Raw genomic sequence first — 26531 nt, 5'->3', positions numbered from 1 at the left:
CAAGTGTGAGAGATCGTTTCAGCACCTGGCGGTGTCTCCTTGTCGCTGGTTGGTCGAATATTGCAGTATCCGGATCTGTGGGGCATTCGGATGTGGCAACTGCCTTATGCCAGACTGCATGGGAACGCAGGGCAGGCATATTGGTCAAGCTGCCGGTCGATCACGTCAGACCGCCGCAAGCAAGGATCGCCAGTTTGTGCACCAAACACGTCGTATCATCTGCGCCTGTCAGGTCATGGAGTCACTGCAACATTATGTATCGTCGGATACTAGCAGCCGCCGGCCTATGGAATTACCGGCCTGATCCCAAATTACTTTATATGGTCACAGACGGTTTCATCTACTGAGTGAAAGGCTACGATCCATGCGAAGTAATTAAGAACAATTCCGAGTATTTCGACACGTCTGGATAAGTGTTCTATAATCCTTATGGAGTAACGCCACGAAACAAGAAGGTTATCAGCCTGAAGTGAAACGAGGCAAGTAGCTCGCAGACAGGCGAGTTTATGGGGCTCAGGCTGGAAGTCTATGTACACCGCATAGATGCAGGAGTCACACAGGGGATGCCTAAGGGTGCGCACTGCACAGCCTCAAAAGCTATCGTGATCGAGGATTACAAGAGGTGTCTGCTTGAGAGCATTGGAATCGCTCCGCATATGGCGTGTCAGGTAGTCTTTCTCTCATGAGGCCATGAGGTACATATTGCACTGCAGCTGCGAGTCAGGCTGTCGCATGATGAAATAGATTGGTTCATCTTTGGCGACAGATCAGGAGCCTCCCTTACTCACACTACTCATTGCATGATTGAGTGTGTGTGTGTGTGTGTGTGTGTGTGTGTGTGTGTGTGTAGTTTTTTTTCACCTTCTGCTGCTATCCGCCACTTCCCATACATACCGTGTATATAAAAATTATTAAATATATGAATGTTATATGAAGAATGACATAAAATTACTAATTCAGTGGAAAGTGTAGTATCTAATAGTATCTAAGATCTTCAATGAAAATACTTTTTGTATATTACATTTGTAAATAAATCTATGAAAGAAATATATTGATAGTAAAAAAAGAAAAAAAATATGTTATATATAATTGTATTGCAAAAAGTGATATTAACTTTGATTCCATATCGAAGCAGACATCGTCAGCGAGTGTATTAATTTCTAGAAGTAAAGGGTATCGCAATCAGTCGCAAATAATTTTTATAGCAGGTCCTAGTGCCTTAAATGTAAGTTAAGACATTGAAACCACTTTCATATGCACCTAGACCCAACTGGACTGTTGATGTTAAAGTTGAGTTCACTCTCATATTATCTGCGACTCTGTACTCTTTACTACTCGCAAAAAATTGTTATTAACAAACCTTGAGTTAATTTGTTACATCATTGTTATTATTTCACAACATTTCCATTGTAATTCTGTTTGTAACAAACCTGGTCCTCTCTCTACGGCGCTCAGCACAAGACTAATGCCATATGTGATCTGAGGCTTTCCCGACGAATGTGCTGTATCCAAGGTTCTCGGGTGTCCAGCCGGATCCGATCGTTCGAAGTTCCACGATATTTCGGCGAATAACCGCTCCGCCATCGTCAGGTGGTGCTGATGGAATGATCTGTCTGGCAGGCTGCTCATCTATTACTTTTCCCTCTTTGGGGAAGTGTGAGGGGGAGTTTGTAGCCTTTCGGCTTTTACTCCCCTGCGTACTTGTGTGTGTGATTATTTCTGTACTCTTTGGTGTCTGTGAAATGTGATGATTGTTCTGTGTGAGTCTGGTACTTGCCTGAGGTTTGGCGAGATAATTGTAATAATTTGGGTAGGAGCAGGATTTGGGAATGGATATTGGGATTTTTCTCTTCGACTTAGCCGTCGAGAATCGTCTTGGGGCGATTGTGTTTATCGCGGGACATGTCATACCGACCTAGGGAGTGGATGAGGGCGTTTCCCGACCTGGAAGTACCCTCATAGAAGGCTCTTGCCAGGTCTTGGAAACGCTCTCTCAGGAGTGGGATTTCAGCAGTGGCATGCAAATCGTCAATGGGGAATCCAAGAGGTAAACGCAGTGCCTCCTGAGGGCGCGGTTCTGCAGCCTCTGAAGTTCGTCCAGGTGCTGCTTCGCCGCGTATCCCCAGACAGGACACACGTATTCCATGACTGGCCAGATCAGGGCCTGGTATACGTTCACTCCTACTGAGCAGGAAAGGGAGCTGGATGAGTTGAGGATTGGGTACAGGATGGACATTCTGGCGCAGACCTTCCTATGGACCTCGTCTATGTGGGGTTTCCACGTAAGACGAGAGTCCAAGGTTACGCCAAGATACTTGGCGGTTCTGCGCCATGGGAGTTGGGTTCCGTTTAGGTGAAGGTGAATGGGGGGGCGTTGAGGAGGTTCGCGCCTTCCGAGCCTACGGGTAATCAGCATAGCCTGCGTCTTTTCGGAATTGATGGTGATTCGCCAGCGACGGGCCCAAGTTTCTGTGTCATCTCAAACCCTTTGTAGCCTACGGATGACCAGGTCCTTGTTCGCGTTTCTTGTGTAGAAGGCTGTATCGTCAGCGTACTGAGCGGTGTGCACCAGGGGGACCGTTGGTGTGTCCGCAGTGTACAGACTGTACAAAACGGGCCCCAGGACCGATCCCTGTGGCACCCCAGCACGAATACGCCTCTTGGTGGAGGTGGTTGTTTCTACTTTGACAGAGAAAGTTCTGCTCGAGAGATAGCTTTTGATCTGCTTAACTATGCTCCCGGGGAACCCTTGTGTGTACAACTTGTAGAGTAGCCCTCTATGCCATATTGAGTCAAAGGCTTTGGCTACGTCTAGTAGCACTATCCCGCAGTAGCCTCTGTGGTTGAAGCCCTCTGTGGCTGCTTCAACCACTCTCATGATCTGTTGTGGGGCAGAGTGGTTCTGCCGGAATCCGAATTGGAAATCCGGCAGAATTTACTCTCTGGTAATATGTTCCTGTATGGGTCTTAGCAGGAGGCGCTCATAGATCTTGCTGAGAGTTGGCAAGAGGCTAATCGGCCTGTAGTGCTGCGGGAATAGAGGGTCTTTCCCTGGTTTGTGTATTGCGACCACTTCCGCGTGTTTCCAGCAAGCTGGGAACTCGCGGGTACGAGTAATCTCGTTGAAGACGTTCGCGAGGTGTTCGATCGAAGTGGGTGGGAGGTTTTTGACCAACTGGTTGGTGACACTGTCATGTCCTGGCGCCTTTTTGGAGGGGAGGGACCTAATTACTTTTGCCACGTCTTCAGGGGCAAAAACTGTGGGTTCGTCTTCTGGTTCCTCCTCAGAATTGAGGAAGACAGCCAGTTGACGACGGACCACTCTTTCATGCTCATCATCCTGGGGTTCAGCCGCTTGGAACTGCTTCTCGAAAGTGTCGGCGAGGGCGTTGGCCTTTTCAGCATGGCTGTAGCCCAGACCCCGCTCGCCGTGCAGTGGCGGCATCCTAGCGCGTCTTTTTGTGAATTGTTTGGTTGCTTGCCAAAGTGTGTGATCGTCTACTTTGAGGGTTGTGAGGCGGTTTTGCCATTGCTGGTTTCTGTGCTCATTGAGCGCTATCTTCAATTCTCTCTGTAGACGATTGAGCAGCCTCCTTGTGGCCTGGTTTCTGGTTATCATCCACTCTTTTGCCACTCCGTTCTTATGTCGAATTTGAGCTAGCAAGTGTTCCGGGAGCTGTATTTGCGGCGGCGGGCCATCCCTTTGTGGAGGGGTGGCCTCTTCTGCCGCCTGCAGGATGGTACCTGTTAGGTCTTGTAGCGCTTGTTCTACTGTTTCGTCAGTAGGTGGCGGAGCGCGAGCGATATCAGAGGCGACAGTTTCTCGGTATCGCTCCCAGTTTGTACGTTTGTAAGACGTCTGGTACCGTGGGACTGCTACCCGTTCTCCCACGTCGACCTCTAGAATCACTGGGTTGTGGTCGGAGGACATTCTGTTGATTGTCCTCGCGGTCACAAACTCCGTAATCCTCCTAGTGAGAGCTATGTCTAACACGTCGGGCCTGCCTCCATTTTTTGGAAAATGTGTGGGCTCGACTGGACCCCATGTTTCGAAATAGTGGTTGCGCGCTAGTTGTTGCAATCTGGCGCCTGCTCTGGAGGTTACTCTAGAATTCCAATCAGGAAGTCGCCCCCTATTATGAGTTTGCGGCTCTGAGCACTATGGGACTCAACTGCTGAGGTCATTAGTCCCCTAGAACTGAGAACTAGTTAAACCTAACTAACCTAAGGACATCACAAACATCCATGCCCGAGGCAGGATTCGAACCTGCGACCGTAGCGGTCTTGCGGTTCCAGACTGCAGCGCCTTTAACCGCACGGCCACTTCGGCCGGCTATTATGAGTTTGCCTTCAATTTGCCCTAGAGTAGCTATGTCTCCCTCATCTATCTGGTCTTGTGGGGGTCGGTAGATTGCAACGATTGTTAGGGGTCCAGTGGCAGTGGCTACTTCCACCGCCACTGCTTCGATTTTATTTGTAGCTGGTAAGAATACCTGGTGGTGGGGGATCCCTCTTTTTATGTATATGGCCACTCCTCCGCCTTGGGTTGGCCTGTCTTTGCGATAGCTAACATAGTTGGGGACTGTCGCTTTTATTCCCGGTTTTAGGTGGGTTTCCCCCATCATGCATATGTCGATGGAGAACTCCTTCATGAGTTCTCTGAACTCGACCTCTTGGTTAACAATGCCGTCTGCGTTAAAGACGCACATTGTCAGGCCATGGATGTTTGGTCGTCTATCCATGATGGGGTTTTGAAACTACTGAGGAAGTCGCAGAGGGGAGCGACTGCTGGACTGTTGCCTGAAGGGCAACGAGGATCTGTGTGTTCTGCTTCTGGGCTTCCCTGAATTCCTTCATCATTTCCATGACGAGGTTCATGGTCTGCACCATAACGCCTAACAACTGGTCCATGGGGGGGGGACTGTGTGTGGGGTTCCCTAGAGCTTCCTCTGACTTGGTGGACCTGGTCGCTGTTGTGTGTTTCCCGGTGTTGTTCTTGTGATTGTGATTGGTGTTGTGGTGACAGGGCCACGCTTTCATGGTTTCTCGGGGGAGAAACCACTTCTGCATATGTTGCCCTGGGTGTGTCCAGTCTTGGTTTTACCCAGGCCTTGTCTGTGTGTGTTGTTGTATTTTGTTTTCTTGTGTGACTGGTTGGGTTTGTCATGTTTTGTTTATGTGTGTGGGGGGCGGCCTTTGCGCCCTTTGCCTGCTGTGAGTGTCTTTTGTGGACCTCACAACCTTGGTAAGTCGCTGTGTGGTTTTTGCCACACAGTGCGCACCTTATTTGTGGGTCCGTGTGTTTTAGTGTGCATGTCCTGGTGTCGTGGGCCTCGGCGCACTTCCTGCATCTCACTGGCATGGTGCAGTGCGCAGCGATGTGGTTCAGGCCCTGACACCTGAAGCACTGCACCGTCTTGTTTTTACGGCGCAGCGGCTCCGTGGTGACAGGCACAGCCAGGACCATCTTAATCTCCCTCTTGTTTTGGGGTATGTCAGGGAGTGTTACCTGGTACAGCGGCCACTTGCTGTCTATGCTGCCCATTTGTTGTACCACCTTGACGACGTACCCCCGGGCAGTCAAGTCTGTTTTGATTGCCTGGGGGGACACTCGTCTTGTAAGGTCCCTAATAACTATGTTTCTGTTTCGTGGCTTTGTTGTTGGGAATGTGTAGTGAGGTATGTTTCTTGTGTTGAATAGTGTTTTGACTGTGTTATAGTGTTCGAGTGTGTGTACTGTGACTTTTATTTTGTCTCCACCGGCGGGTTTTGCCTGGAAGCTGCCTCCCCCGATTTCTGTCTTGAGCAACTCAAAGAGCTCCTCGTAGTTTTGAGGAAACCCTGCGACAATCGGGGGGAGGTGGTGGGCGACTTGGTTCTGTGTTTGTGTTGTGTTTTCTGTTGTTTCTGGCTCTTCAGCAACCGCCTGAAATCTGTTTGGGGTGGGTTCCACTCCCTGGGCTGGCGGAGGCCTCGGGTGGCGAAACATTTTCTTCGCCAGCACGAAACCGTCCGAATCCTGCCCGGTTACACGGTTCCCTTCCAGTGCCGGTGTTTCCTGGTCCCCTCCCAGAGCGACGACAGGTGCTGTCAGGGGCGCACGCTCCTCAGAGGGTGTGGGAGTGGTTGGGGTGGGGGTGGTGGATTGATTCTTCCCCTTGGAGTGCTTCTCCTTCCTGTCCTTCTTTACACGCCGCTGCTTGGATGTGGTGGACTTGTGTGGGGGGGATTTAAGGTATTTGGAACGGGTGGAGGACTGAGACGAGGGGTTGGGTTTGGGGAGGATTTTGGTCGGCAGACGGATCGTCTGCTTGCCATCTTTCATGGATTCAATGTATTCAGGTAGTGTGCCGGTGGCGCTGGCAAGCAGGAGCGGAGTTAGGACGAGGTTAGGAGGGGCGGGATTGCAAGTACTGACAATGCATGAGGTTGTTGGTGTTCTGTGTAGGGTGGCATTATTTGCTGTGTTATTTACCATGTCCGGAGCGGAGAAGGGGGGCGCTGCCAGGGGGGTGCCAGTTACAGCCTTCGTTGACACCGTTAGGTTTCCCAGCTGCATTGCTGGCCCTACTGTTTTCGTGGACGCAGAGGTCTGGACGGCGGCGGCGGAAACCTTTTCTGTGGTTCCGCGGCCGGCTTCCAGGTCCTGGCCCACAATTTCCCTACTCTTGGGGGGAGCAGAGCCTGGCTCTGCGGCAGCCGGGGCGCTCGAGACGGCCGACGACGCGGCCCGCGGCAAATACAAGACGCGCTTTTTGTCATCAGCGGTTGACCGCTTTGACCCCAAAGCACCACTGGAGCTCGACATCCCGCAGAACGAGAAGAAACACGACAATTCTGCTGCCGGGCGTCGCAAAGTAATGAATCCTGCCCGCCGTTGCTTGCTGTAGACCTGTGAGCGAGTTACCGCCAATGCTTTAATAAAAGCAGAGCCGAATAATCTCCTGTTTTGTCACCCGTGCAAGCGGGGGCCTATGACTGACAGTACGCGAGTGAGAGGTGCGGTGCTCAACCCTCGACTGCTACTCAGCGAGTCAATGCTCTGTCTGCTTGCTGCTTACAGCTAATACTTTCCCCTCTTTGGGGAAGTGTGAGGGGGAGTTTGTAACCTGTCGGCTTTTACTCCCCTGTGTACTTGTGTGTGTGATTATTTCTGTACTTTTTTGATGTCTGTGAGATGTGATGTTTGTTCTGTGTGTGTCTGGTACTTGCCTGAGGTTTGGCGAGATAATTGTAGTATTTTGGGTAGGAGTAGGATTTGGGGATGGGTATTGGGATTTTTCTCTTCGACTTAGTCGTCGAAGATCGTCATGGGGCGATTGTGTTTATCGCGGGACATGTCATACCGACCTAGGGAGTGGATGAGGGCGTTTCGCGACCTGGAGGTACCTTCATAGAAGGCCCTTGCCTGGTCTTGGAAACGCTCTCTCAGGAGTGGGATTTCCGCAGCGGCATGTAAATCGTCAATGGGGAATCCAAGGGGTAAACGCAGTGCCCTCCTGAGGGCGCGGTTCTGCAGCCTCTGGAGAGTGTCCAGGTGCTGCTTCACCGCGTATCCCCAGACAGGACACGCGTATTCCATGACTGGCTGGATCAGGGCCTGGTATACGTTCACTCCTACTGAGAAGGAAAGGGAGCTGGTTGAGTTGAGGATTGGGTACAGGATGGACATTCTGGCGCAGACCTTCCTATGGACTTCGTCTATGTGGGGTTTCCACGTAAGACGAGAGTCCAAGGTTACGCCAAGATACTTGGCGGTTCTGCGCCAGGGGAGTTGGGTTCCGTTTAGGTGAAGGTGAATGGGGGGGCGTTGAGGAGGTTCGCGCCTTCCGAGCCTACGGGTAATCAGCATCGCCTGCGTCTTTTCAGAATTGATGGTGATTCGCCAGCGACGGGCCCAAGTTTCTGTGTCATCTAAAACCCTTTGTAACCTACGGATGACCAGGTCCTTGTTCGCGTTTCTTGTGTAGAAGGCTGTATCGTCAGCGTACTGAGCGGTGTGCACCAGGGGGGCCATTGGAGTGTCCGCAGTGTACAGACTGTACAAAACGGGCCCCAGGACCGATCCCTGTGGCACTCCAGCACGAATACGCCTCTTGGTGGAGGTGGCTGTTTCTACTTTGACAGAGAAAGTTCTGCTCGAGAGATAGCTTTTGATCTGCTTAACTATTCTCCCGGGGAACCCATGAGTGTACAACTTGTAGGGTAGCCCTCTATGCCATACCGAGTCAAAGGCTTTGGCTACGTCTAGTAGCACTATCCCACAGTAGCCTCTGTGGTTGAAGTCCTCTGTGGCTGCTTCAACCATTCTCATGATCTGTTGTGGGGCAGAGTGGTTCTGCCGGAATCCGAATTGGAAATCCGGCAGAATTTGCTCTCTGGTGATATGTTCTTGTATGGGTCTTAGCAGGAGGCGCTCATAGATCTTGCTGAGAGTTGGCAAGAGGCTAATCGGCCTGTAGTGCTGCGGGAATAGAGGATCTTTCCCTGGTTTGTGTATCGCGACCACTTCCGCGTGTTTCCAGCAAGCTGGGAACTCGCGGGTACGAGTAATCTCGTTGAAGACGTTCGCGAGGTGTTCGATCGCCGTGGGTGGGAGGTTTTTGACCAACTGGTTGGTGACATTGTCATGTCCTGTCGCCTTTTTGGAGGGGAGGGAGCTAATTACTTTTGCCACGTCTTCAGGGGCAAAAACTGTGGGTTCGTCTTCTGGGTCCTCCTCAGCATTGAGGAAGACGGCCAGTTGACGACGGACCACTCTCTCATGCTCATCATCCTGGGGTTCAGCCGCTTGGAACTGCTTCTCGAAAGTGTCGGCGAGGGCGTTGGCCTTTTCAGCATGGCTGTAGGCCATACCCTGTTCGCCGTGCAGTGGCGGCATCCTAGCGCGTCTTTTTGTAAACTGTTTGGTCGCTTGCCATAATGTATGATCGTCTACTTTGAGAGCTGTGAGGCGGTTTTGCCATTGCTGGTTTCTGTGCTCATTGAGCGCTACCTTCAGTTCTCTCTGTAGACGATTGAGCAGCCTCCTTGTGGCCTGGTTTCTGGTTATCTTCCACTCTTTTGCCACTCTGTTCTTATGTCGAATTTGAGCTAGCAAGTGTTCCGGGAGCTGTATTTGCGGCGGCGGGCCATCCCTTTGTGGAGGGGTGGCCTCTTCTGCTGCCTGCAGTATGGTACATGTTAGGTCTTGTAGCGCTTGTTCTACTGTTTCGGCAGTAGGTGGCGGAGCGCGAGCGATATCAGAGGCGACAGTTTCTCGGTATCGCTCCCAGTTTGTACGTTTGTAAGACGTCTGGTACCGTGGGAGTGCTACCCATTCTCCCACGTCTACCTCTAGGATCACTGGGTTGTGGTCGGAGGACATTCTGTTGATCGTCCTCGCGGTCACAAAACCCGTAATCCTCCTAGTGAGAGCTATGTCTAACACGTCGGGCCTGCCTCCATTTTTTGGAAAATGTGTGGGCTCGACTGGACCCCATGTTTCGAAATGGTGGTTGCGCGCTACTTGTTGCAATCTGGCGCCTGCTCTGGAGGTTACTCTAGAATTCCAATCAGGATGTTTGGCATTGAAGTCGCCCCCTATTATGAGTTTGCCTTCAATTTGCCCTAGAGTAGCTATGTCTCCCTCATCTATCTGGTCTTGTGGGGGTCGGTAGATTGCAACGATTGTTAGGGGTCCAGTGGCAGTGGCTACTTCCACTGCCACTGCTTCGATTTTATTTGTAGCTGGTAAGAATACCTGGTGGTGGGGGATCCCTCTTTTTATGTATATGGCCACTCCTCCGCCATGGGTTGGCCTGTCTTTGCGATAGCTAACATAGTTGGGGACTGTCGCTTTTGTTCCCGGTTTTAGGTGGGTTTCCCCCATCATGCATATGTCGATGGAGAACTCCTTCATGAGTTCTCTGAACTCGACCTCTTGGTTAACAATGCCGTCTGCGTTAAAGACGCACATTGTCAGGCCATGGATGTTTGGTGGTCTATCCATGATGGGGTTTCGAAACTACTGAGGAAGTCGCAGAGGGGAGCGACTGCTGGACTGTTGCCTGAAGGGCAACGAGGATCTGTGTGTTCTGCTTCTGGGCTTCCCTGAATTCCTTCATCATTTCCATGACGAGGTTCATGGTCTGCACCATAACGCCTAACAACTGGTCCATGGGGGGGGACTGTGTGTGGGGTTCCCTAGAGCTTCCTCTGACTTGGTGGACCTGGTCGCTGTTGTTGTGTGTTTCCCGGTGTTGTTCTTGTGACTGTGATTGGTGTTGTGGTGACAGGGCCACGCTTTCATGGTTTCTCGGGGGAGAAACCACTTCTGCATATGTTGCCCTGGGTGTGTCCGGTCTTGGTTTTAACCAAGCCTTGTCTGTGTGTGTTGTTGCATTTTGTTTTCTTGTGTGGTTGGTTGGGTTTGTCGTGTTTTGTTTACGTGTGTGGGGGGTGGCCTTTGCGCCCTTTGCCTGCTGTGAGTGTCTTTTGTGGACCTCACAACCTTGGTAACCCGCTGTGTGGTTTTTGCCGCACAGCGCGCACCTTATTTGTGGGTCCGTGTGCTTGAGTGTGCATGTCCTGGTGTCGTGGGCCTCGGCGCACTTCCTGCATCTCACTGGCATGGTGCAGTGCGCAGCTATGTGGTTCAGGCCCTGGCACCTGAAGCACTGCACCGTCTTGTTTTTACGGCGCAGCGGCTCCGTGGTGACAGGCACAGCCAGGACCATCTTAATCTCCCTCTTGTTTTGGGGTATGTCAGGGAGTGTTACCTGGTACAGCGGCCACTTACTGTCTATGCTGCCCATTTGCTGTACCACCTTGACGACGTACCCCCGGGCAGTCAAGTCTGTTTTGATTGCCTGGGGGGACACTCGCCTTGATAGGTCTACATCTACATCTACATTTATACTCCGCAAGCCACCCAACGGTGTGTGGCGGAGGGCACTTTACGTGCCACTGTCATTACCTCCCTTTCCTGTTCCAGTCGCGTATGGTTCGCGGGAAGAACGACTGTCTGAAAGCCTCTGTGCGCGCTCTAATCTCTCTAATTTTACATTCGTGATCTCCTCGGGAGGTATAAGTAGGGGGAAGCAATATATTCGAAACCTCATCCAGAAACGCACCCTCTCGAAACCTGGCGAGCAAGCTACACCGCGAAGCAGAGCGCCTCTCTTGCAGAGTCCGCCACTTGAGTTTGTTAAACATCTGCGTAACGCTATCACGGTTACCAAATAACCCTGTGACGAAACGCGCCGCTCTTCTTTGAATCTTCTCTATCTCCTCCGTCAACCCGATCTGGTACGGATCCCACACTGATGAGCAATACTCAAGTATAGGTCGAACGAGTGTTTTGTAAGCCACCTCCTTTGTTGATGGACTACATTTTCTAAGGACTCTCCCAATGAATCTCAACCTGGTACCCGCCTTACCAACAATTAATTTTATATGATCATTCCACTTCAAATCGTTCCGCACGCATACTCCCAGATATTTTACAGAAGTAACTGCTACCAGTGTTTGTTCCGCTATCATATAATCATACAATAAAGGATCCTTCTTTCTATGTATTCGCAATACATTACATTTGTCTATGTTAAGGGTCAGTTGCCACTCCCTGCACCAAGTGCCTATCCGCTGCAGATCTTCCTGCATTTCGCTACAATTTTCTAATGCTGCAACTTCTCTGTATACTACAGCATCATCCGCGAAAAGCCGCATGGAACTTCCGACACTATCTACTAGGTCATTTATATATATTGTGAAAAGCAATGGACCCATAACACTCCCCTGTGGCACACCAGAGGTTACTTTAACGTCTGTAGACGTCTCTCCGTTGATAACAACATGCTGCGTTCTGTTTGCTAAAAACTCTTCAATCCAGCCACACAGCTGGTCTGATATTCCGTAGGCTCTTACTTTGTTTATCAGGCGACAGTGCGGAACTGTATCGAACGCCTTCCGGAAGTCAAGAAAAATAGCATCTACCTGGGAGCCTGTATCTAATATTTTCTGGGTCTCATGTACAAATAAAGCGAGTTGGGTCTCACACGATCGCTGTTTCCGGAATCCATGTTGATTCCTACATAGTAGATTCTGAGTTTCCAAAAACGACATGATATTCGAGCAAAAAACATGTTCTAAAATTCTACAACAGATCGACGTCAGAGATATAGGTCTATAGTTTTGCGCATCTGCTCGACGACCCTTCTTGAAGACTGGGACTACCTGTGCTCTTTTCCAATCATTTGGAACCTTCCGTTCCTCTAGAGACTTGCGGTACACGGCTGTTAGAAGGGGGGCAAGTTCTTTCGCGTACTCTGTGTAGAATCGAATTGGTATCCCGTCAGGTCCAGTGGACTTTCCTCTGTTGAGTGATTCCAGTTGCTTTTCTATTCCTTGGACATTTATTTCGATGTCAGCCATTTTTTCGTTTGTGCGAGGATTTAGAGAAGGAACTGCAGTGCGGTCTTCCTCTGTGAAACAGCTTTGGAAAAAGGTGTTTAGTATTTCAGCTTTACGCTTGTCATCCTCTGTTTCAATGCCATCATCATCCCGGAGTGTCTGGATATGCTGTTTCGAGCCACTTACTGATTTAACGTAAGACCAGAACTTCCTAGGATTTTCTGTCAAGTCGGTACATAGAATTTTACTTTCGAATTCACCGAACGCTTCACGCATAGCCCTCCTTACGCTAACTTTGACATCGTTTAGCTTCTGTTTGTCTGAGAGGTTTTGGCTGCGTTTAAACTTGCAGTGAAGCTCTCTTTGCTTTCGCAGTAGCTTCCTAACTTTGTTGTTGTACCACGGTGGGTTTTTCCCGTCCCTCACAGTTTTACTCGGCACGTACCTGTCTAAAACGCATTTTACGATTGCCTTGAACTTTTTCCATAAACACTCAACATTGTCAGTGTCGGAACAGAAATTTTCGTTTTGATCTGTTAGGTAGTCTGAAATCTGCCTTCTATTACTCTTGCTAAACAGATAAACCTTCCGCCCTTTTTTTATATTCCTATTAACTTCCAAATTCAGGGATGCTGCAACGGCCTTATGATCACTGATTCCCTGTTCTGCACTTACAGAGTCGAAAAGTTCGGGTCTGTTTGTTACCAGTAGGTCCAAGATGTTATCTCCACGAGTCGGTTCTCTGTTTAATTGCTCGAGGTAATTTTCGGATAGTGCACTCAGTATAATGTCACTCGATGCTCTGTCCCTACCACCCGTCCTAAACATCTGAGTGTCCCAGTCTATATCTGGTAAATTGAAATCTCCACCTAAGACTATAACATGCTGAGAAAATTTATGTGAAATGTATTCCAAATTTTCTCTCAGTTGTTCTGCCACTAATGCTGCTGAGTCGGGGGGTCGGTAAAAGGAGCCAATTATTAACCTAGCTCGGTTGTTGAGTGTAACCTCCACCCATAATAATTCACAGGAACTATCCACTTCTACTTCACTACAGGATAAACTACTACTAACAGCGACGAACACTCCACCACCGGTTGCATGCAATCTATCCTTTCTAAACACCGTCTGTACCTTTGTAAAAATTTCGGCAGAATTTATCTCTGGCTTCAGCCAGTTTTCTGTACCTATAACGATTTCAGCTTCAGTGCTTTCTATCAGCGCTTGAAGTTCCGGTACTTTACCAACGCAGCTTCGACAGTTTACAACTACAATACCGATTGCTGCTTGGTCCCCGCATGTTCTGACTTTGCCCCGCACCCGTTGAGGCTGTTGCCCTTTCTGTACTTGCCCGAGGCCATCTAACCTAAAAAACCGCCCAGCCCACGCCACACAACCCCTGCTACCCGTGTAGCCGCTTGTTGCGTGTAGTGGACTCCTGACCTATCCAGCGGAACCCGAAACCCCACCACCCTATGGCGCAAGTCGAGGAATCTGCAGCCCACAAGGTCGCAGAACCGTCTCAGCCTCTGATTCAGACCCTCCACTCGGCTCTGTACCAAAGGTCCGCAGTCAGTCCTGTCGACGATGCTGCAGATGGTGAGCTCTGCTTTCATCCCGTTAGCGAGACTGGCAGTCTTCACCAAATCAGATAGCCGCCGGAAGCCAGAGAGGATTTCCTCCGATCCATAGCGACACACATCATTGGTGCCGACATGAGCGACCACCTGCAGATGGGTGCACCCTGTGATAACTATGTTCCTGTTCCGTGTCTTTGTTGTTGGGAATGTGTAGTGGGGTATGTTTCTTGTGTTGAATAGTGTTTTGATTGTGTTGTAGTGTTCGAGTGTGTGTACTGTGACTTTTATTTTGTCTCCACCGGCGGGTTTTGCCTGGAAACTGCCTCCCCCGATTTCTGTCTTTAGCAACTCGAAGAGCTCCTCGTAGTTACGAGGAAACTCTGCGACAATCGGGGGGAGGTGGTGGGCGACTTGGTTCTGTGTTTGTGTTATGTTTGCCTCTGGCTCATCAGCAACCGCGAAACGTTTTCTTCGCCAGCACGAAACCATCCGAGTCCTGCCCGGTTACGCGGTTCCCTTCCAGTGCCGGTGTTTCCTGGTCCCTTCCCAGAGCGACGACAGGTGCTGTCGGGGGCGCAGGCTCCTCGGAGGGTGTGGAGTTGGTTAGGGTGGGGGTGGTGGATTGCTTCTTCCCCTTGGAGTGTTTTTCCTTCCTGTCCTTCTTCACACGCCGCTGCTTTGATGTGGTGGACTTGTGTGGGGGGGATTTAAGGTATTTGGAACGGGTGGAGGACTGAGACGAGGGGGTGGGTTTGGGGAGGATTTTGGTCGGCAGACGGGGCATCTGCTTGCCATTCTTCATGGACATAAGATATTCGGGAAGTGTGCCGGTGGCGTGGGCAAGCAGGAGCGGAGATAGGACGAGGTTAGGAGGGATTGCAAGTACTGCTGACTATATATTTCGATGTCGGTGTGTTGTGTATGACTGCATTGTTTGCTGTGTTTCTCGCCATGTCCGGAGCGGGAAGTGGGGCTGCTGCCAAGGGGGTGCCAGTTACAGCCATCGTTGACCCCGTTAGGTGGCCCGGCTGCATTGCTGGCCCTACTTTCCTAGTGGACGCGGAGGTCTGATCGGCGGCGGCGGAAACCTTCTCTGCGGTTCCGCGGCCGGCTGCCAGGTCCTGGCCCACGTTTTCCCTAACCTTGGGGGGGGGGGGGGGGGGGGGGCAGAGCCTGGCTCTGCGGCAGCTGGGGCGCTCGAGACGGCCGACGACGCGGCCCGCGGCAACAACAAGACGCACTTTTTGTCGACAGCGTTTGACCGCTTCGACCCCAAAGCACCACTGGAGCTTGACATTCCGCAACTGGAAGAGGAAAACACAATTCCGCTGTCGGGCGTCGCCAAAAATATCCTGCCCGCCGTAAGTCCTTGCTACAGACCTTGACTGGGTTCCCGCCGATGCTTTAATAAAAGCAAAGCCGTAGATACCCCTAGTGTGACGCCCGTACAAGCGTGGACCTATGACTGACAGTGCGCGAGTAAGAGGAGCAAGCTCAACCCTTGACTGCCACTCAGTCTGCGCTGTGTCCGTGGTATTAACGTCCGCGGAGTCCCGAGTTGTACCCCGGCGCGGCGCCGCGTGGCGGGAGGAGTGGGGGTAGCTGCAGCCACGCCCGGTGGTAGGCGCAGTTCATCTCCGTCCGCCGTGGCGGAAGGATCTCGCGTCCGCTCGCGCCGTTGTTCTTTGATGGTGTTTAATAATGGTTTCCAGGCCTTGCCAAGTTGAAACCCGGTGTCCCTATTAATGAGGTTATCTGCTACGCGAATTTCTATGGCCTCCTTGCAGATACTGCCCCAGTAGGCACTTGTGGCCGTCAGGACTCTTCTCTCTTCGAACCCAACGTTCGGCTGTAGCTCCGAGGATATATGGTGTCCCAAAAACGCACAAAGAAGGGATGCGATCCATAGTCAGCAACATAGGGGCACCGACGTATCTTTTGGCGCAGCACTTAGCGGGCATGCTAAGACCTTATGTTGTGAAATGTGCGCATCATATCCGGAACTCGACGGACTTCATTGGCCGCCTGAAGGAGATGACAGTAGAAGAATCCGACATCATGGTTCAAATGGCTCTGAGCACTATGGGACTCAACTGCTGTGGTCATAAGTCCCCTAGAACTTAGAACTACTTAAACCTAACTAACCTAAGGACAGCACACAACACCCAGCCATCACGAAGCAGAGAAAATCCCTGACCCCGCCGGGAATCGAACCCGGGAACCCGGGCGTGGGAAGCGAGAACGCTACCGCACGACCACGAGATGCGGGCCCGACATCATGGTCAGCTTCGATGTCGTCTCATTATTCACACGCGTCCCGCTGGAAGATTCTCTCCACTTAATCAGTGAGAAATTCGGGCCTGAACTGACACAACTGTTCAGGCTCGTGTTAACATTTACGTACTGTGTCTTCAATGGTCAATACTACGAGCGGACCGATGGAGTAGCCATGGGGAGCCCGCTCTCCCCAGTGGTGGCCAACCTGTTCATGGAGAGCTTCGAAGGGAAAGCACTGGAAGCCGCCGAACTGAGACCTGTATGCTTCTTTCGCTAAGTGGACGACACGTTCGTCATCTGGCCACATGGACAGGAACAGCTACAGATTTTTCTGCAACGTCTAAATTCGGTCCACAGCAACATTCGGTTCACCATGGAGACTGAGAAAGATGGAAAACTACGCTTTCTTGATGTCCTAGTGGAACGTAGGTCTGATGGCTCACTGGGTCACAGTGTGTACCGGAAGTCTACACACACTGACCTGTACCTATCTGCCTCCAGCTGCCACCATCCGGCGCAGCTTAATGGAAAGCTCAACACCTTGGTACATAGAGCACACTCGATCTCTGATGAACAGAACTTGCCAACGGAACTCAAACACCTGGAGACCGTGTTCCGCAAGAATGGGTATGGCAACCGCCAAATCCAAAGGGCCTTCCGACAACAGAAGTGCAGCAAGAACCGAGATGAAGAACAACCCGAAGAAGAGAAGCAAGCTCTGGCCTTTCTGCCGTTTGCTGGCAACGTGCCGTCAAAAATAGCGAGACTGTTAAGGCGACACAAGATTGACACAGTCTTCCGACCACCAGCGAAGATTCGTGACCTACTAAGAACGACAAAAGATGACGCAGGCCTTAAGAAAGCGGGCGTATACAAAATCCCGTGCGGCTGTGGCAAATCCTACATCGGCCAAACAATTCGCACGGTCGAGGACCGATGCAAGGAACACGAACGCCACACCCGCTTATGCCAACCGAGCCATTCAGCCCTATCAGAACACTGCATTGAAATCGGACACACAGCGAAATTCGAAGAGACAAAAATCCTGACGGCCACAAGTGCCTACTGGGGCAGTATCTACAAGGAGGCCATAGAAATTCGCGTAACAGATAACCTCATCAACAGGGACACCGGGTTTCAACTTAACGAGGCCTGGAAACCATTATTAAACACCATCAAAGAGCAACGGCGCGAGCGGACGCGAGATCCTTCCGCCACGGCGGACGGAGATGAACTGCGCCTACCACCTGCTGCTGCTCCTTTTATGACTTCCTCACTGTGAGGAGGTTCGGTTGGAAGTTTGTGGCCTGTTGGCCTTTACTCCCCTGGGAATCTTGACTAATCTTCTTTCTGTACTGGTAGGTATTTCTGGACTGGCAAGGAGTGCCGGTGACCTATTTCTTGGGCTTGTCGATATGACGATTTTTCTTCTTCTTCTTACTTGTTGCTGAGGGCTCTCCCTCGGTTGGGATATTGTGCAAAATGCATCCCGCTTTATCATATTCTCCGTTGACCAGAGCGATGATGATACAGCGCATTTGCCACTCTGTGAAGATAGGGTAGGAGTCAATCAGATTGAACTCCTCCCTAGAAAGACCAAGAAGGCCCTCTGGATACCCAACTGGGCGATGTGGGAGTTGAGGTTTAGGATGGTTAGGTGGAACGAAAGGATAAGGGTAGTCGTGGTGGGGGTACGTACCATCGTGAAGCGATGCAGCGATCTTCTGCGTTACAGCGCTTGCGCTGTACATATCTGGAAGCGGGAGGAATGGGACTTCTTCCCACTCTTCTTCTTGCGCTGCTGCTTCGGTATCCGTCGTGTGCTGTGTTGCCTCCCCTTCGGCAGGCACGTCGGTCTGCGTGGCCACCGTCGCGAACTCCACGCGTGGAGGAGTCGCCTGGGTGGCGGTGTCGACTGTTGCGGCGGAAGCTGCTTTGGCTGAGCGAAGCTCTTGCGTCAGCACAGCAATCTGACGCCGAGCCTCGCCCAGTTCCGCCAGCATGGCCGCCCTCTCTTCCGCCATGGCGGATTTGAAGGCGGACATGACTTCTTGTACGGCGTCGTTAAGGCACCTGGTGACGACGTCTTCTGTGCAAGTGACCACCTCTTCGTGTGTGGTGGTCACTTGCTTCTGCGTCTTCTTCTCCGGTCCGCGCCAATTTCTTCTGTAGGCGCAGGAACGGGCGTTGGCCGCGTGTGCGCCACCGCAGTTGGCGCAGGTGCAGGGGGCGTCCTTCTGCTTCTTGCAGTCACGTGTGTCGTGTGCTTGCGCACACTTCAAGCACGCAACTGCTCCGCTGCAGTGCTTGGCGACGTGGCCAAGCTTTTGGCAGCGAAAGCACTGCGCTGCAGTCTTCCTCTTCTTCTTGCCGGATGTTCCTGCTAACGTGAGCAGCAACTCCGCCAAGGCAGCAGCTTTGCGTCCCCTTCCTCGTCCCGACATCTCGAGTAGCAACAGCGACAATCAGCTATGCGTAACTCACCCGCCTACCACCGGGCGTGGCTGCAGTACCCCCCCCCCTCTCCCCCTCCCGCCACGCGGCGCCCCCCGGCCGTCCGCGCCGGGGTACGACTCGGGACCCCGCGGACACAAATACCACGGACACAGCGCAGACAGATCATTCCATCAGTACCACCTGATGATGGCGGAACGGTTATTCGCCGAAATATCGTGGAACTTCGACGATCGGATCCGGCTTGCACCCGAGAACCTTGGATACAAGACGGATGCCGTCTACACAACTGAACTAGTTATAAAGAGCGAGGGTGAGGAGGGGGAAGAGGTTCCCTGGATGGCCTTGATCAGTTGCCCGTGGTTCCCAGGGGAAGGGAATGGGGTATGACTTTGGGTATAATTAGTCCAAGTGTGTAACCTGACACCGGAATTATTTATCAGTGATCTTGAAATAAGAAACCGATCGTGGGCAGAATACCTGCTAGGCAACTACCACCCCTTTAAATACCATTCCTTTCAATCGCACCCTTTTAAATTCCACTATGTTGAGATAAGTGTCTCTTTAATGTTAGAACCGTCACTACCAACGTTATGTCACGGACATCCTTCATCCTCATGTGTCACCTCTCGTATGACAGTATTCTGGTGCTATTTTTCATAATGACAATGCTCATCCACACACATTGCATGTCTCTACAAACTTAGTGCGTGATGTTGAGATATTTCTGTGGCTAGTAAGATTCCCTGATATGTCTCTCCTAAAACACGTCAAGGATCATCTCGGATGTGAACTCTGTCCCAGCACTAGCATCCAGAATTTAATACAGTTGTTTACCAGGTCGTCTCAGGAGAGGACAAAGCGGCTTTATGACACTTTTCCCAACCGAATCTCTCCATGCATTCAGGCCAGAGGGTGTAAAATGTCAAACTGACAAGTGGGCACATACTACCAAGTGCTTTGTAAATATGACTCCATTTTGTAATCACTGAAATAACCCTCTCAACCCGTGAAGTTTCACTTCGTTCTCTCCTCCCTCTTCTGGGTGCTTTCTGTCGAGCAGTGTAAATTGCGCTTCCTGAGAAATATTGTGCCGTCTGTAGGCAGTATTGACACCCTGAAGTACACTCCGTCGATTTCTTTGTCTTCGTTGTTATGTTTAACCACTAAAATGAGTTAAAACAAGAAGAAATTTTCATATTCGACTGCATCAACAATGTTCAAAACGTTGCTTACAGTACGGGGCCTTTGCACAAAACAATATAAAAAGCAGAATATTAGGGATGATTCACATGTGATGTTGCTCAACAAACCAGGAGAACAGTACGCTTCAGGTAAGAGGAAAATTTTTTTTGTTAATTATTTAAGAACCAATACAGTGGCAACCATTTCCAGGAATGGTAATGCATCAAATATTGAATCATCAGCGCTTTTCTAATAATGATTTTCTGATTCTTTTTAAATTCTCTAAATACGTTTTGGGCCGGCCACTGTGGCCGAGCGGTTCTAGGCGCTTCAGTCCGGAACCGCGCTGCTGTTATGGTCGCAGGTTCGAATCCTGCCTCGGGTATGGATGTGTGTGATGTCATTAGGTTAGTTAGGTTTAAGTAGTTCTAAGTCTAGTGGACTGATGACCTCAGTGTCAAGTCCCATAGTGCTTAGAGCCATTTGAACCATTTTCAACCAATAACTTTTGTTCAAATGTGTGTGAAATCTTATGGGACTTAACTGCTAAGTTCATCAGTCCCTAAGCTTACACACTACTTAACCTAAATTATCCTAAGGACAAACACACACACCCATGCCCGAGGGAGGACTCGAACCTCCGCCGGGACCAGCCGCACAGTCCCTGACTGCAGCGCCCGAGACCGCTCGGCTAATCCCGCGCGGCAATAACTTTTGATGAGTGAATTTTCGAAGTTCCTTGTATCAGATTTAGAACTCCTTTTATTTTCTTCTGCTTGAAAGAAAGTGTAGCATTCTTTTATTTTTTATTTTTGTTTTGTCATCTGAGCAGGACATGTACAGCCATCATCATACAGTCATCGCTGCATATAAAAGTTAACCCAACGAAGAGTAACGTCCACATAGCATTTAATACACTGTAAATGAGCATAAACATAAAATTGCAATGGAATAATGTTAAAAACTGCCATGCTCTTCCAAAAAAAAGGCATATAAAAGGCGATACATTCTCACGTCTCTCAAGCAGAATAACACATGTCGGCAAAACGCAACTGATGGAGATGTGACTTACAGTGTTGTATCTGTCCTGGCAGCCAAAAAGGGTGATGTTAATATCCTCTTCTTCACTGTGTCGCAGAATGGGAATGCAACGAGGCCAATACACTGTAGATGCTTCCTGTAATAGCCGTAACGTTATTAATTAGCAACGGGCACACTTTGCTATAATTTTTGCTTTTGTATATGGAGGTCTCTTAGCCTCCTGGGGTCCACTTCTATGTGATTATTAATTTGATAAAGTTTAAAAGATCTGTAGCTGGTAATTCCACGTAGCTCTTCTGTGTGTCACATGGGGAGCAGTTACCACAGTAGTAACGCCTTCATCATCCAAAATTCCGAACAACACCAGATATTTCACATTTTTATTGAATAGTGTAGGTAGTAATTAAATTATGTTGTGCAGTATTACTGAACAGTATCAGTGACCGTCAGTGAGCCGCTTAAGGGCGTAGTCCTCTTTGAAAACTTCAAAAAAATCGATTTCTTTTTTTCCTCTTAAAATGTTCTCTGGAATGTCTACTTCATCATAGTGTTGATCCCAAGTTCGCCAGAAACTCCTTTATCGAATTGCAAGATGATTTGTGTAAAAGTGTTTACGAAAACCACTCAAAGCGGGAACAAAATACTCTACCTGTAATTTCAACGGCGGCCTAACAGGCATTATGGAAGATGTGAACGTCCTCCGACTTGAGATCGGACTAAACAGTTACAACTTCTGCAAAAAAAGCGGATGAAAAGCGTATCTAGCGAGCAGAGCAGCGGATGACAGAAGCTGCCAAAGAGCCCTGCAGGACCACCACGGACACTTTTTTTTTTTTTTTTTTTCACTAGCTGCTTATATTTTATGACCCACCGTCTAATTTCTTATGGTGGGTCGTATATTGCCACTTAGCCGCTGTGACTGGGTCCGGGGTCCGCAGTGACTGAAAGTAACACCACACCGGCTCCCGTCCCCACTCACACCGTTGCCCGTGTCCCGCCACGTGGAGGCGGGCTCTGTTTAGATCCATTTGATATCTTTTTTTTTTTGTGCAGCATTACAAAAACGTATAACTAATACAAAATCAAGTACGATATTAATAAACAAAACGAAATTAAATATTTAGAAAGAAGGAAGGAAGAGAACTGAATAAAGAAGTTATAGGTATAATATTGCCCGTCACCTGGTTGTGGGCGGCGGCCCGGGTCTTGGAATGAACCTCAAGACGCTGGCCGTTGCTCACCATGCCTTTAACATCCACTATCCTAAAAACTACCTTAACTAGAAGAGATTAGGGTACGTTAAAGCTAGAAACTAAGACTAAGACCTCCATGTCCAGCCTACTAAACTATTTACGATATACAATAGAGAGGTAACTGATTTTGTGCTTGGCTCAAAGTTGCTAATGAAAGGGTACTCGTAGTAAAAGTAATAAGGTAATGACGCTAACGGTTTGTGTTGAGCCTACAAGGCTCCTAGTAGAGTACACCAGGCGCAAGCACCTCCCGGCCCCGCCGACAACACGACCTGAACGGTGGTTTTCCCCGATCTACCATAGGTATCCGTCGGGTTGGGCTCAAAAGAGAGGAACCACAATTAAGATCCTTCCATCCAGGACGTGCGCCGCCTCTTACCAGGGGGGCGTGGGTCCCTTGAAGAGGTGCCCAACTTTAAGCTTCACATGAGAAGTTCTTAGTATAGTGGAGGTTGAAGTATAGGCTGTGTAGGTTAGTTGTACAAACAGTTCACACTGAGCCAATGAGACTTACAATGATACGCGGCCCCGCCAGCAACACAGCCTGAGCGGTGGTTTTCCCCGATCTACCATAGGTATCCGTCGGGTTGGGCTCAAAAGAGAGGGACCACAATTAAGATCCTTCCATACAGACTGTGCGCTGCCTCTTAACGGAAGGCGTAGGTCCCTTGAAGAGGTACCTAGCTTTAAGCTCTTATTGAACATGGAGATGCTGTTAACTGTTTATATATAAGGTGCAATCTGTACCACCACGGACACTAAGAATATGGAGGAGGACTTCCTTTTGGATCTGGAAGGATTGCTGTACAGTACACCTCCGTACCTGAGGGGTCACTTTAGGTGGCTGCCATGTGAAGGAGTCGGGCTCGATTCCCGGTAATGCCAAGAATTTTTTCTTGGTGCAAGGGATGGTGCGGGGTGCACAAGGCCTCCTGATGCCAGTTGAGGAGCTAATTGACCGAGTAGTAGCGGCTCCACAGTCTGCAGAGCTGCCAGGAAGCAGTGTGCTGTACAGATGCCCCTCCATACCGCATCTGCATGACGCCGCAAAGCAGAAGATGACACGGCGGCTGGTAAATATTCTTTGGGCCTTCACGGTCTGGCGAGGGGCTCGTTAAGGATTGCTGTATGGTCCAGGGATCGCTGGTTAGAGGTATGTTTAACTTACAGTCTGTTAAGTAAGATCGTGGTCGGGTTAACCAGTAGAAAAATTTATTTGACAAGAAACTTATAACTTCGTTTCTCTCAGAAACGAAAGTACACTTAATAATACGTCCAGTCACCGGCAGCGTCGACAATTGCTTGTCATCTCCGAGGCATGCTCGAAAGCAAGTTTTCTTCCTATTCACTTAGAAGAAACCTCCAACTGCGATTCGAGAGGACGACGGTTCAATCCCGCGTCCGGCCATTCTCATTTAGGTTTTCCGTAATTTCCCTAAATCACTCCAGGCAAATGCCGGGATGGTTCCTTTGAAAGGGCACGGCCGACTTCCTTCCCCGTCCTTCCCTAATCCGATGAGACCGATGACCTCTCTGTCTGGTCTCCTTCCCCAAACAACCCCAACCCTCCAACTGCGTCGAATTTGCGTTGACAGCTGTTTCAAAGTGAAAATCTTTTTTCCTTGCAACTTCTTTTTGATGTAAGACTATACATTTCCAGCAGGATTAGCGTCAGGCGACTGTGAGGGCCAGCATCTGCACACCTTCCTCCTTTTTCCAGTCGCTGCAAAATCTGGTGCGGTGATTCGGATCATTGTCCTCCTGAGGTAACCAGTCTTCATTTTTGTCGATGAGTCAACGTTTGGCTGTCGGCATCAGACATTTTTGATAAATTTGTAACATCTTCTGCCCATTTAAATTCTTGGTTATGATTCAAATGGCTCTGAGCACTATGGGACTTAACATAGGAGGTCATCAGCCCCCTAGAACTTAGAACTACTTAAACCTACCGGTAACTAACCTAAGGACATCACACACATCCATGTCCGAGGCAGGATTCGAACCTGCGACTGTAGCCGTCGCGCGGTTCCAGACTGAAGCGCCTAGAACGGCTGGGGCACAACGGCCGACCAATTTTTGGTTAATACGTACAAATTTCAGTCAAGAATTTAAAGAAAACTAACGCTTTACGACCATTGCACGAAGGAAAAATGTTCCCCATAGTGGGCTGTGAAAGAACTAAGGCGATTTCTTTTACCATCCGTGTGTAATGCTGACCACGCACTTATTTAACAGACTGTACCCACAAAAAGTGTAGCCAAAAATTTAAAGCACGTTTCTTTCGAAATAGAACTTTTCAGATTGGCGGGAAACATAACTTGAGAACGATTCATACGATTTTCATCGGAATTTCGTGCTGTCATTCTAAATTTAATTCTGTATTAGCGTACCTAGACGTCTTGGAATATTTTCAAAGGCCTATACTCGGTGCACGCTTTTATCTCGATTTTGTGGGTGAAGAAACTGACACTGGTTTCAGCACGTCACCATTTTGTAAGAACTTAATATTTTTCAATTATCTTATATGTGCTGATAGAAAGTATGATGAAAGTGATTTATACAAAATTATTTTATAGCGGGTCCAATAGTGGGGCTTCGGGAATTTCCGCCGATGACTAATGTTCCCGCTGCAAGGGGTCCACCCAACAGGTGCAGCGGTTTTACGGAGCAGCCGAGATGGACATAAAAATGATTTCTTCAAGACAAACTATAAGGAATAAGACTATATCGTCATATTTAAAACCACCTCTTTTTCTTGAGTTCAAGGGGCACACTCATCTCTTATGCGAACCAGTAGGCGACTGTTCCGTTCCCAAGACTCTGTCACGTGCCATATGAAACAGGAACTTACTTTCCAGATCGCCTTCATACATAGAAGCGCCAAAGAAACTGGTATAGGCATGCGTATTCAAATAAAGAGGTATTTAAACGGGCAGAATATGCCACTGCGTTAGGCAACTCCTAAGTGTCTGGGGCAGTTGTTAGATCGGTTACTGCTGCTACAATGGCAGGTTATAAAGATTTAAGTGAGTTTGAAGGTGGTGTTACAGTCGGCGCACGAGCGATAGGACACAGCATCTCCGATTACCGATGAAGTGGGATTTTCCAGTTCGACCATTTCACGAGTGTACCGTGAATATCAGGTATCCGGTAAAACATCAAATCTCCGACATCGCTGCGGCCGGAAAAACATCCTGCAACAAGAGGACCAACGACGACTGAAGAGAATCGTTCAACGTGACGTAAGTCCAACCTTAACGCAAATTGCTGGGCCATCAACAATTGTCAGACTGCACGACACAAGGCCTGGGCCCGTCAACACCGACATTGGACTGTTGATGTCTCGGAATATGTTGCCTGGTCGGACGATCTCGTTTCAAATTGTATCGAGAGCATGGTTGTGTACGGGTATAGAGACAACCTCATGAATCCAAGGACTCTCCATGTCAGCAGGGGCGCCGGCCGGAGTGACCGAGCGGTTCTAGGCGCTACAGTCTGGAACCGCGCGACCGCTACGGTCGCAGGTTCGAATCCTGCCTCGGGCATGGATGTGTGTGATGTCCTTAGGTCAGTTAGGTTTAAGTAGTTCTAAGTTCTAGGGGACTGATGACCACAGCATTTATGTCCCATAGTGCTCAGAGTCATTTGAACCATTTTTTTGTCAGCAGGGCACTGTTCAAGCTGGTGGAGGCTCTGTAACGGTGTGGGGCGTGTGCAGTTAGAGTAATACGGAACCCTGATACGTCTAGATACGACTCTGACAGGTGACACGTACGTAAGCATCCTGTCTGATCACCTGCATCCATTCATATCCAATGCGCATTCCGACGGACTTGGGCAATTCCAGCAGGACAATGCGACACCACACACGTCCAGAATTGCTACAGAGTGGCTGCAAGAACAGACTTACGCTGGCCACTGAACTTCCCAGACAGGAACATTATTGAGCATATCTGGGATGCCGCACAACGTGCTGTTCAGAAGAGATCTCCACAGCCCTACAGGATTCGTGGTGTCAGTTCCCTCCAGCGCTACTTCAGACGTTAGTCGAGTCCATGCCACGTTGTGCTGCGGCACTGCTGCGTGCTCGCGTGAGCCCTGCACGATATTAGGCAGGTGTACCAGTTTCTTTGGCTCTTCAGTGTGTTATCTAGCTGGCTCGCTGGCGGCATGCTTAAGGCCAGGTATCAGACGTAACCGTTGTTTGTCTTAAGGGTTCCCGCTATTCTGTAGCCCCGTGGACTGAGACAAAACGGCCACTTTAGCAGCGGAGGCGCGTAGAGTGAAGGGCGACCTGAGACGGGGCATTTTGTGCAGCGTCATGCGACGGGAGCAGTCGGTGTTCATC

This window comes from Schistocerca cancellata, chromosome 4, assembly GCF_023864275.1.
Source record: "Schistocerca cancellata isolate TAMUIC-IGC-003103 chromosome 4, iqSchCanc2.1, whole genome shotgun sequence".
In the NCBI taxonomy this organism is placed as follows: domain Eukaryota; kingdom Metazoa; phylum Arthropoda; class Insecta; order Orthoptera; family Acrididae; genus Schistocerca; species Schistocerca cancellata.
Note: the sequence above shows the minus strand (reverse complement) of the source record.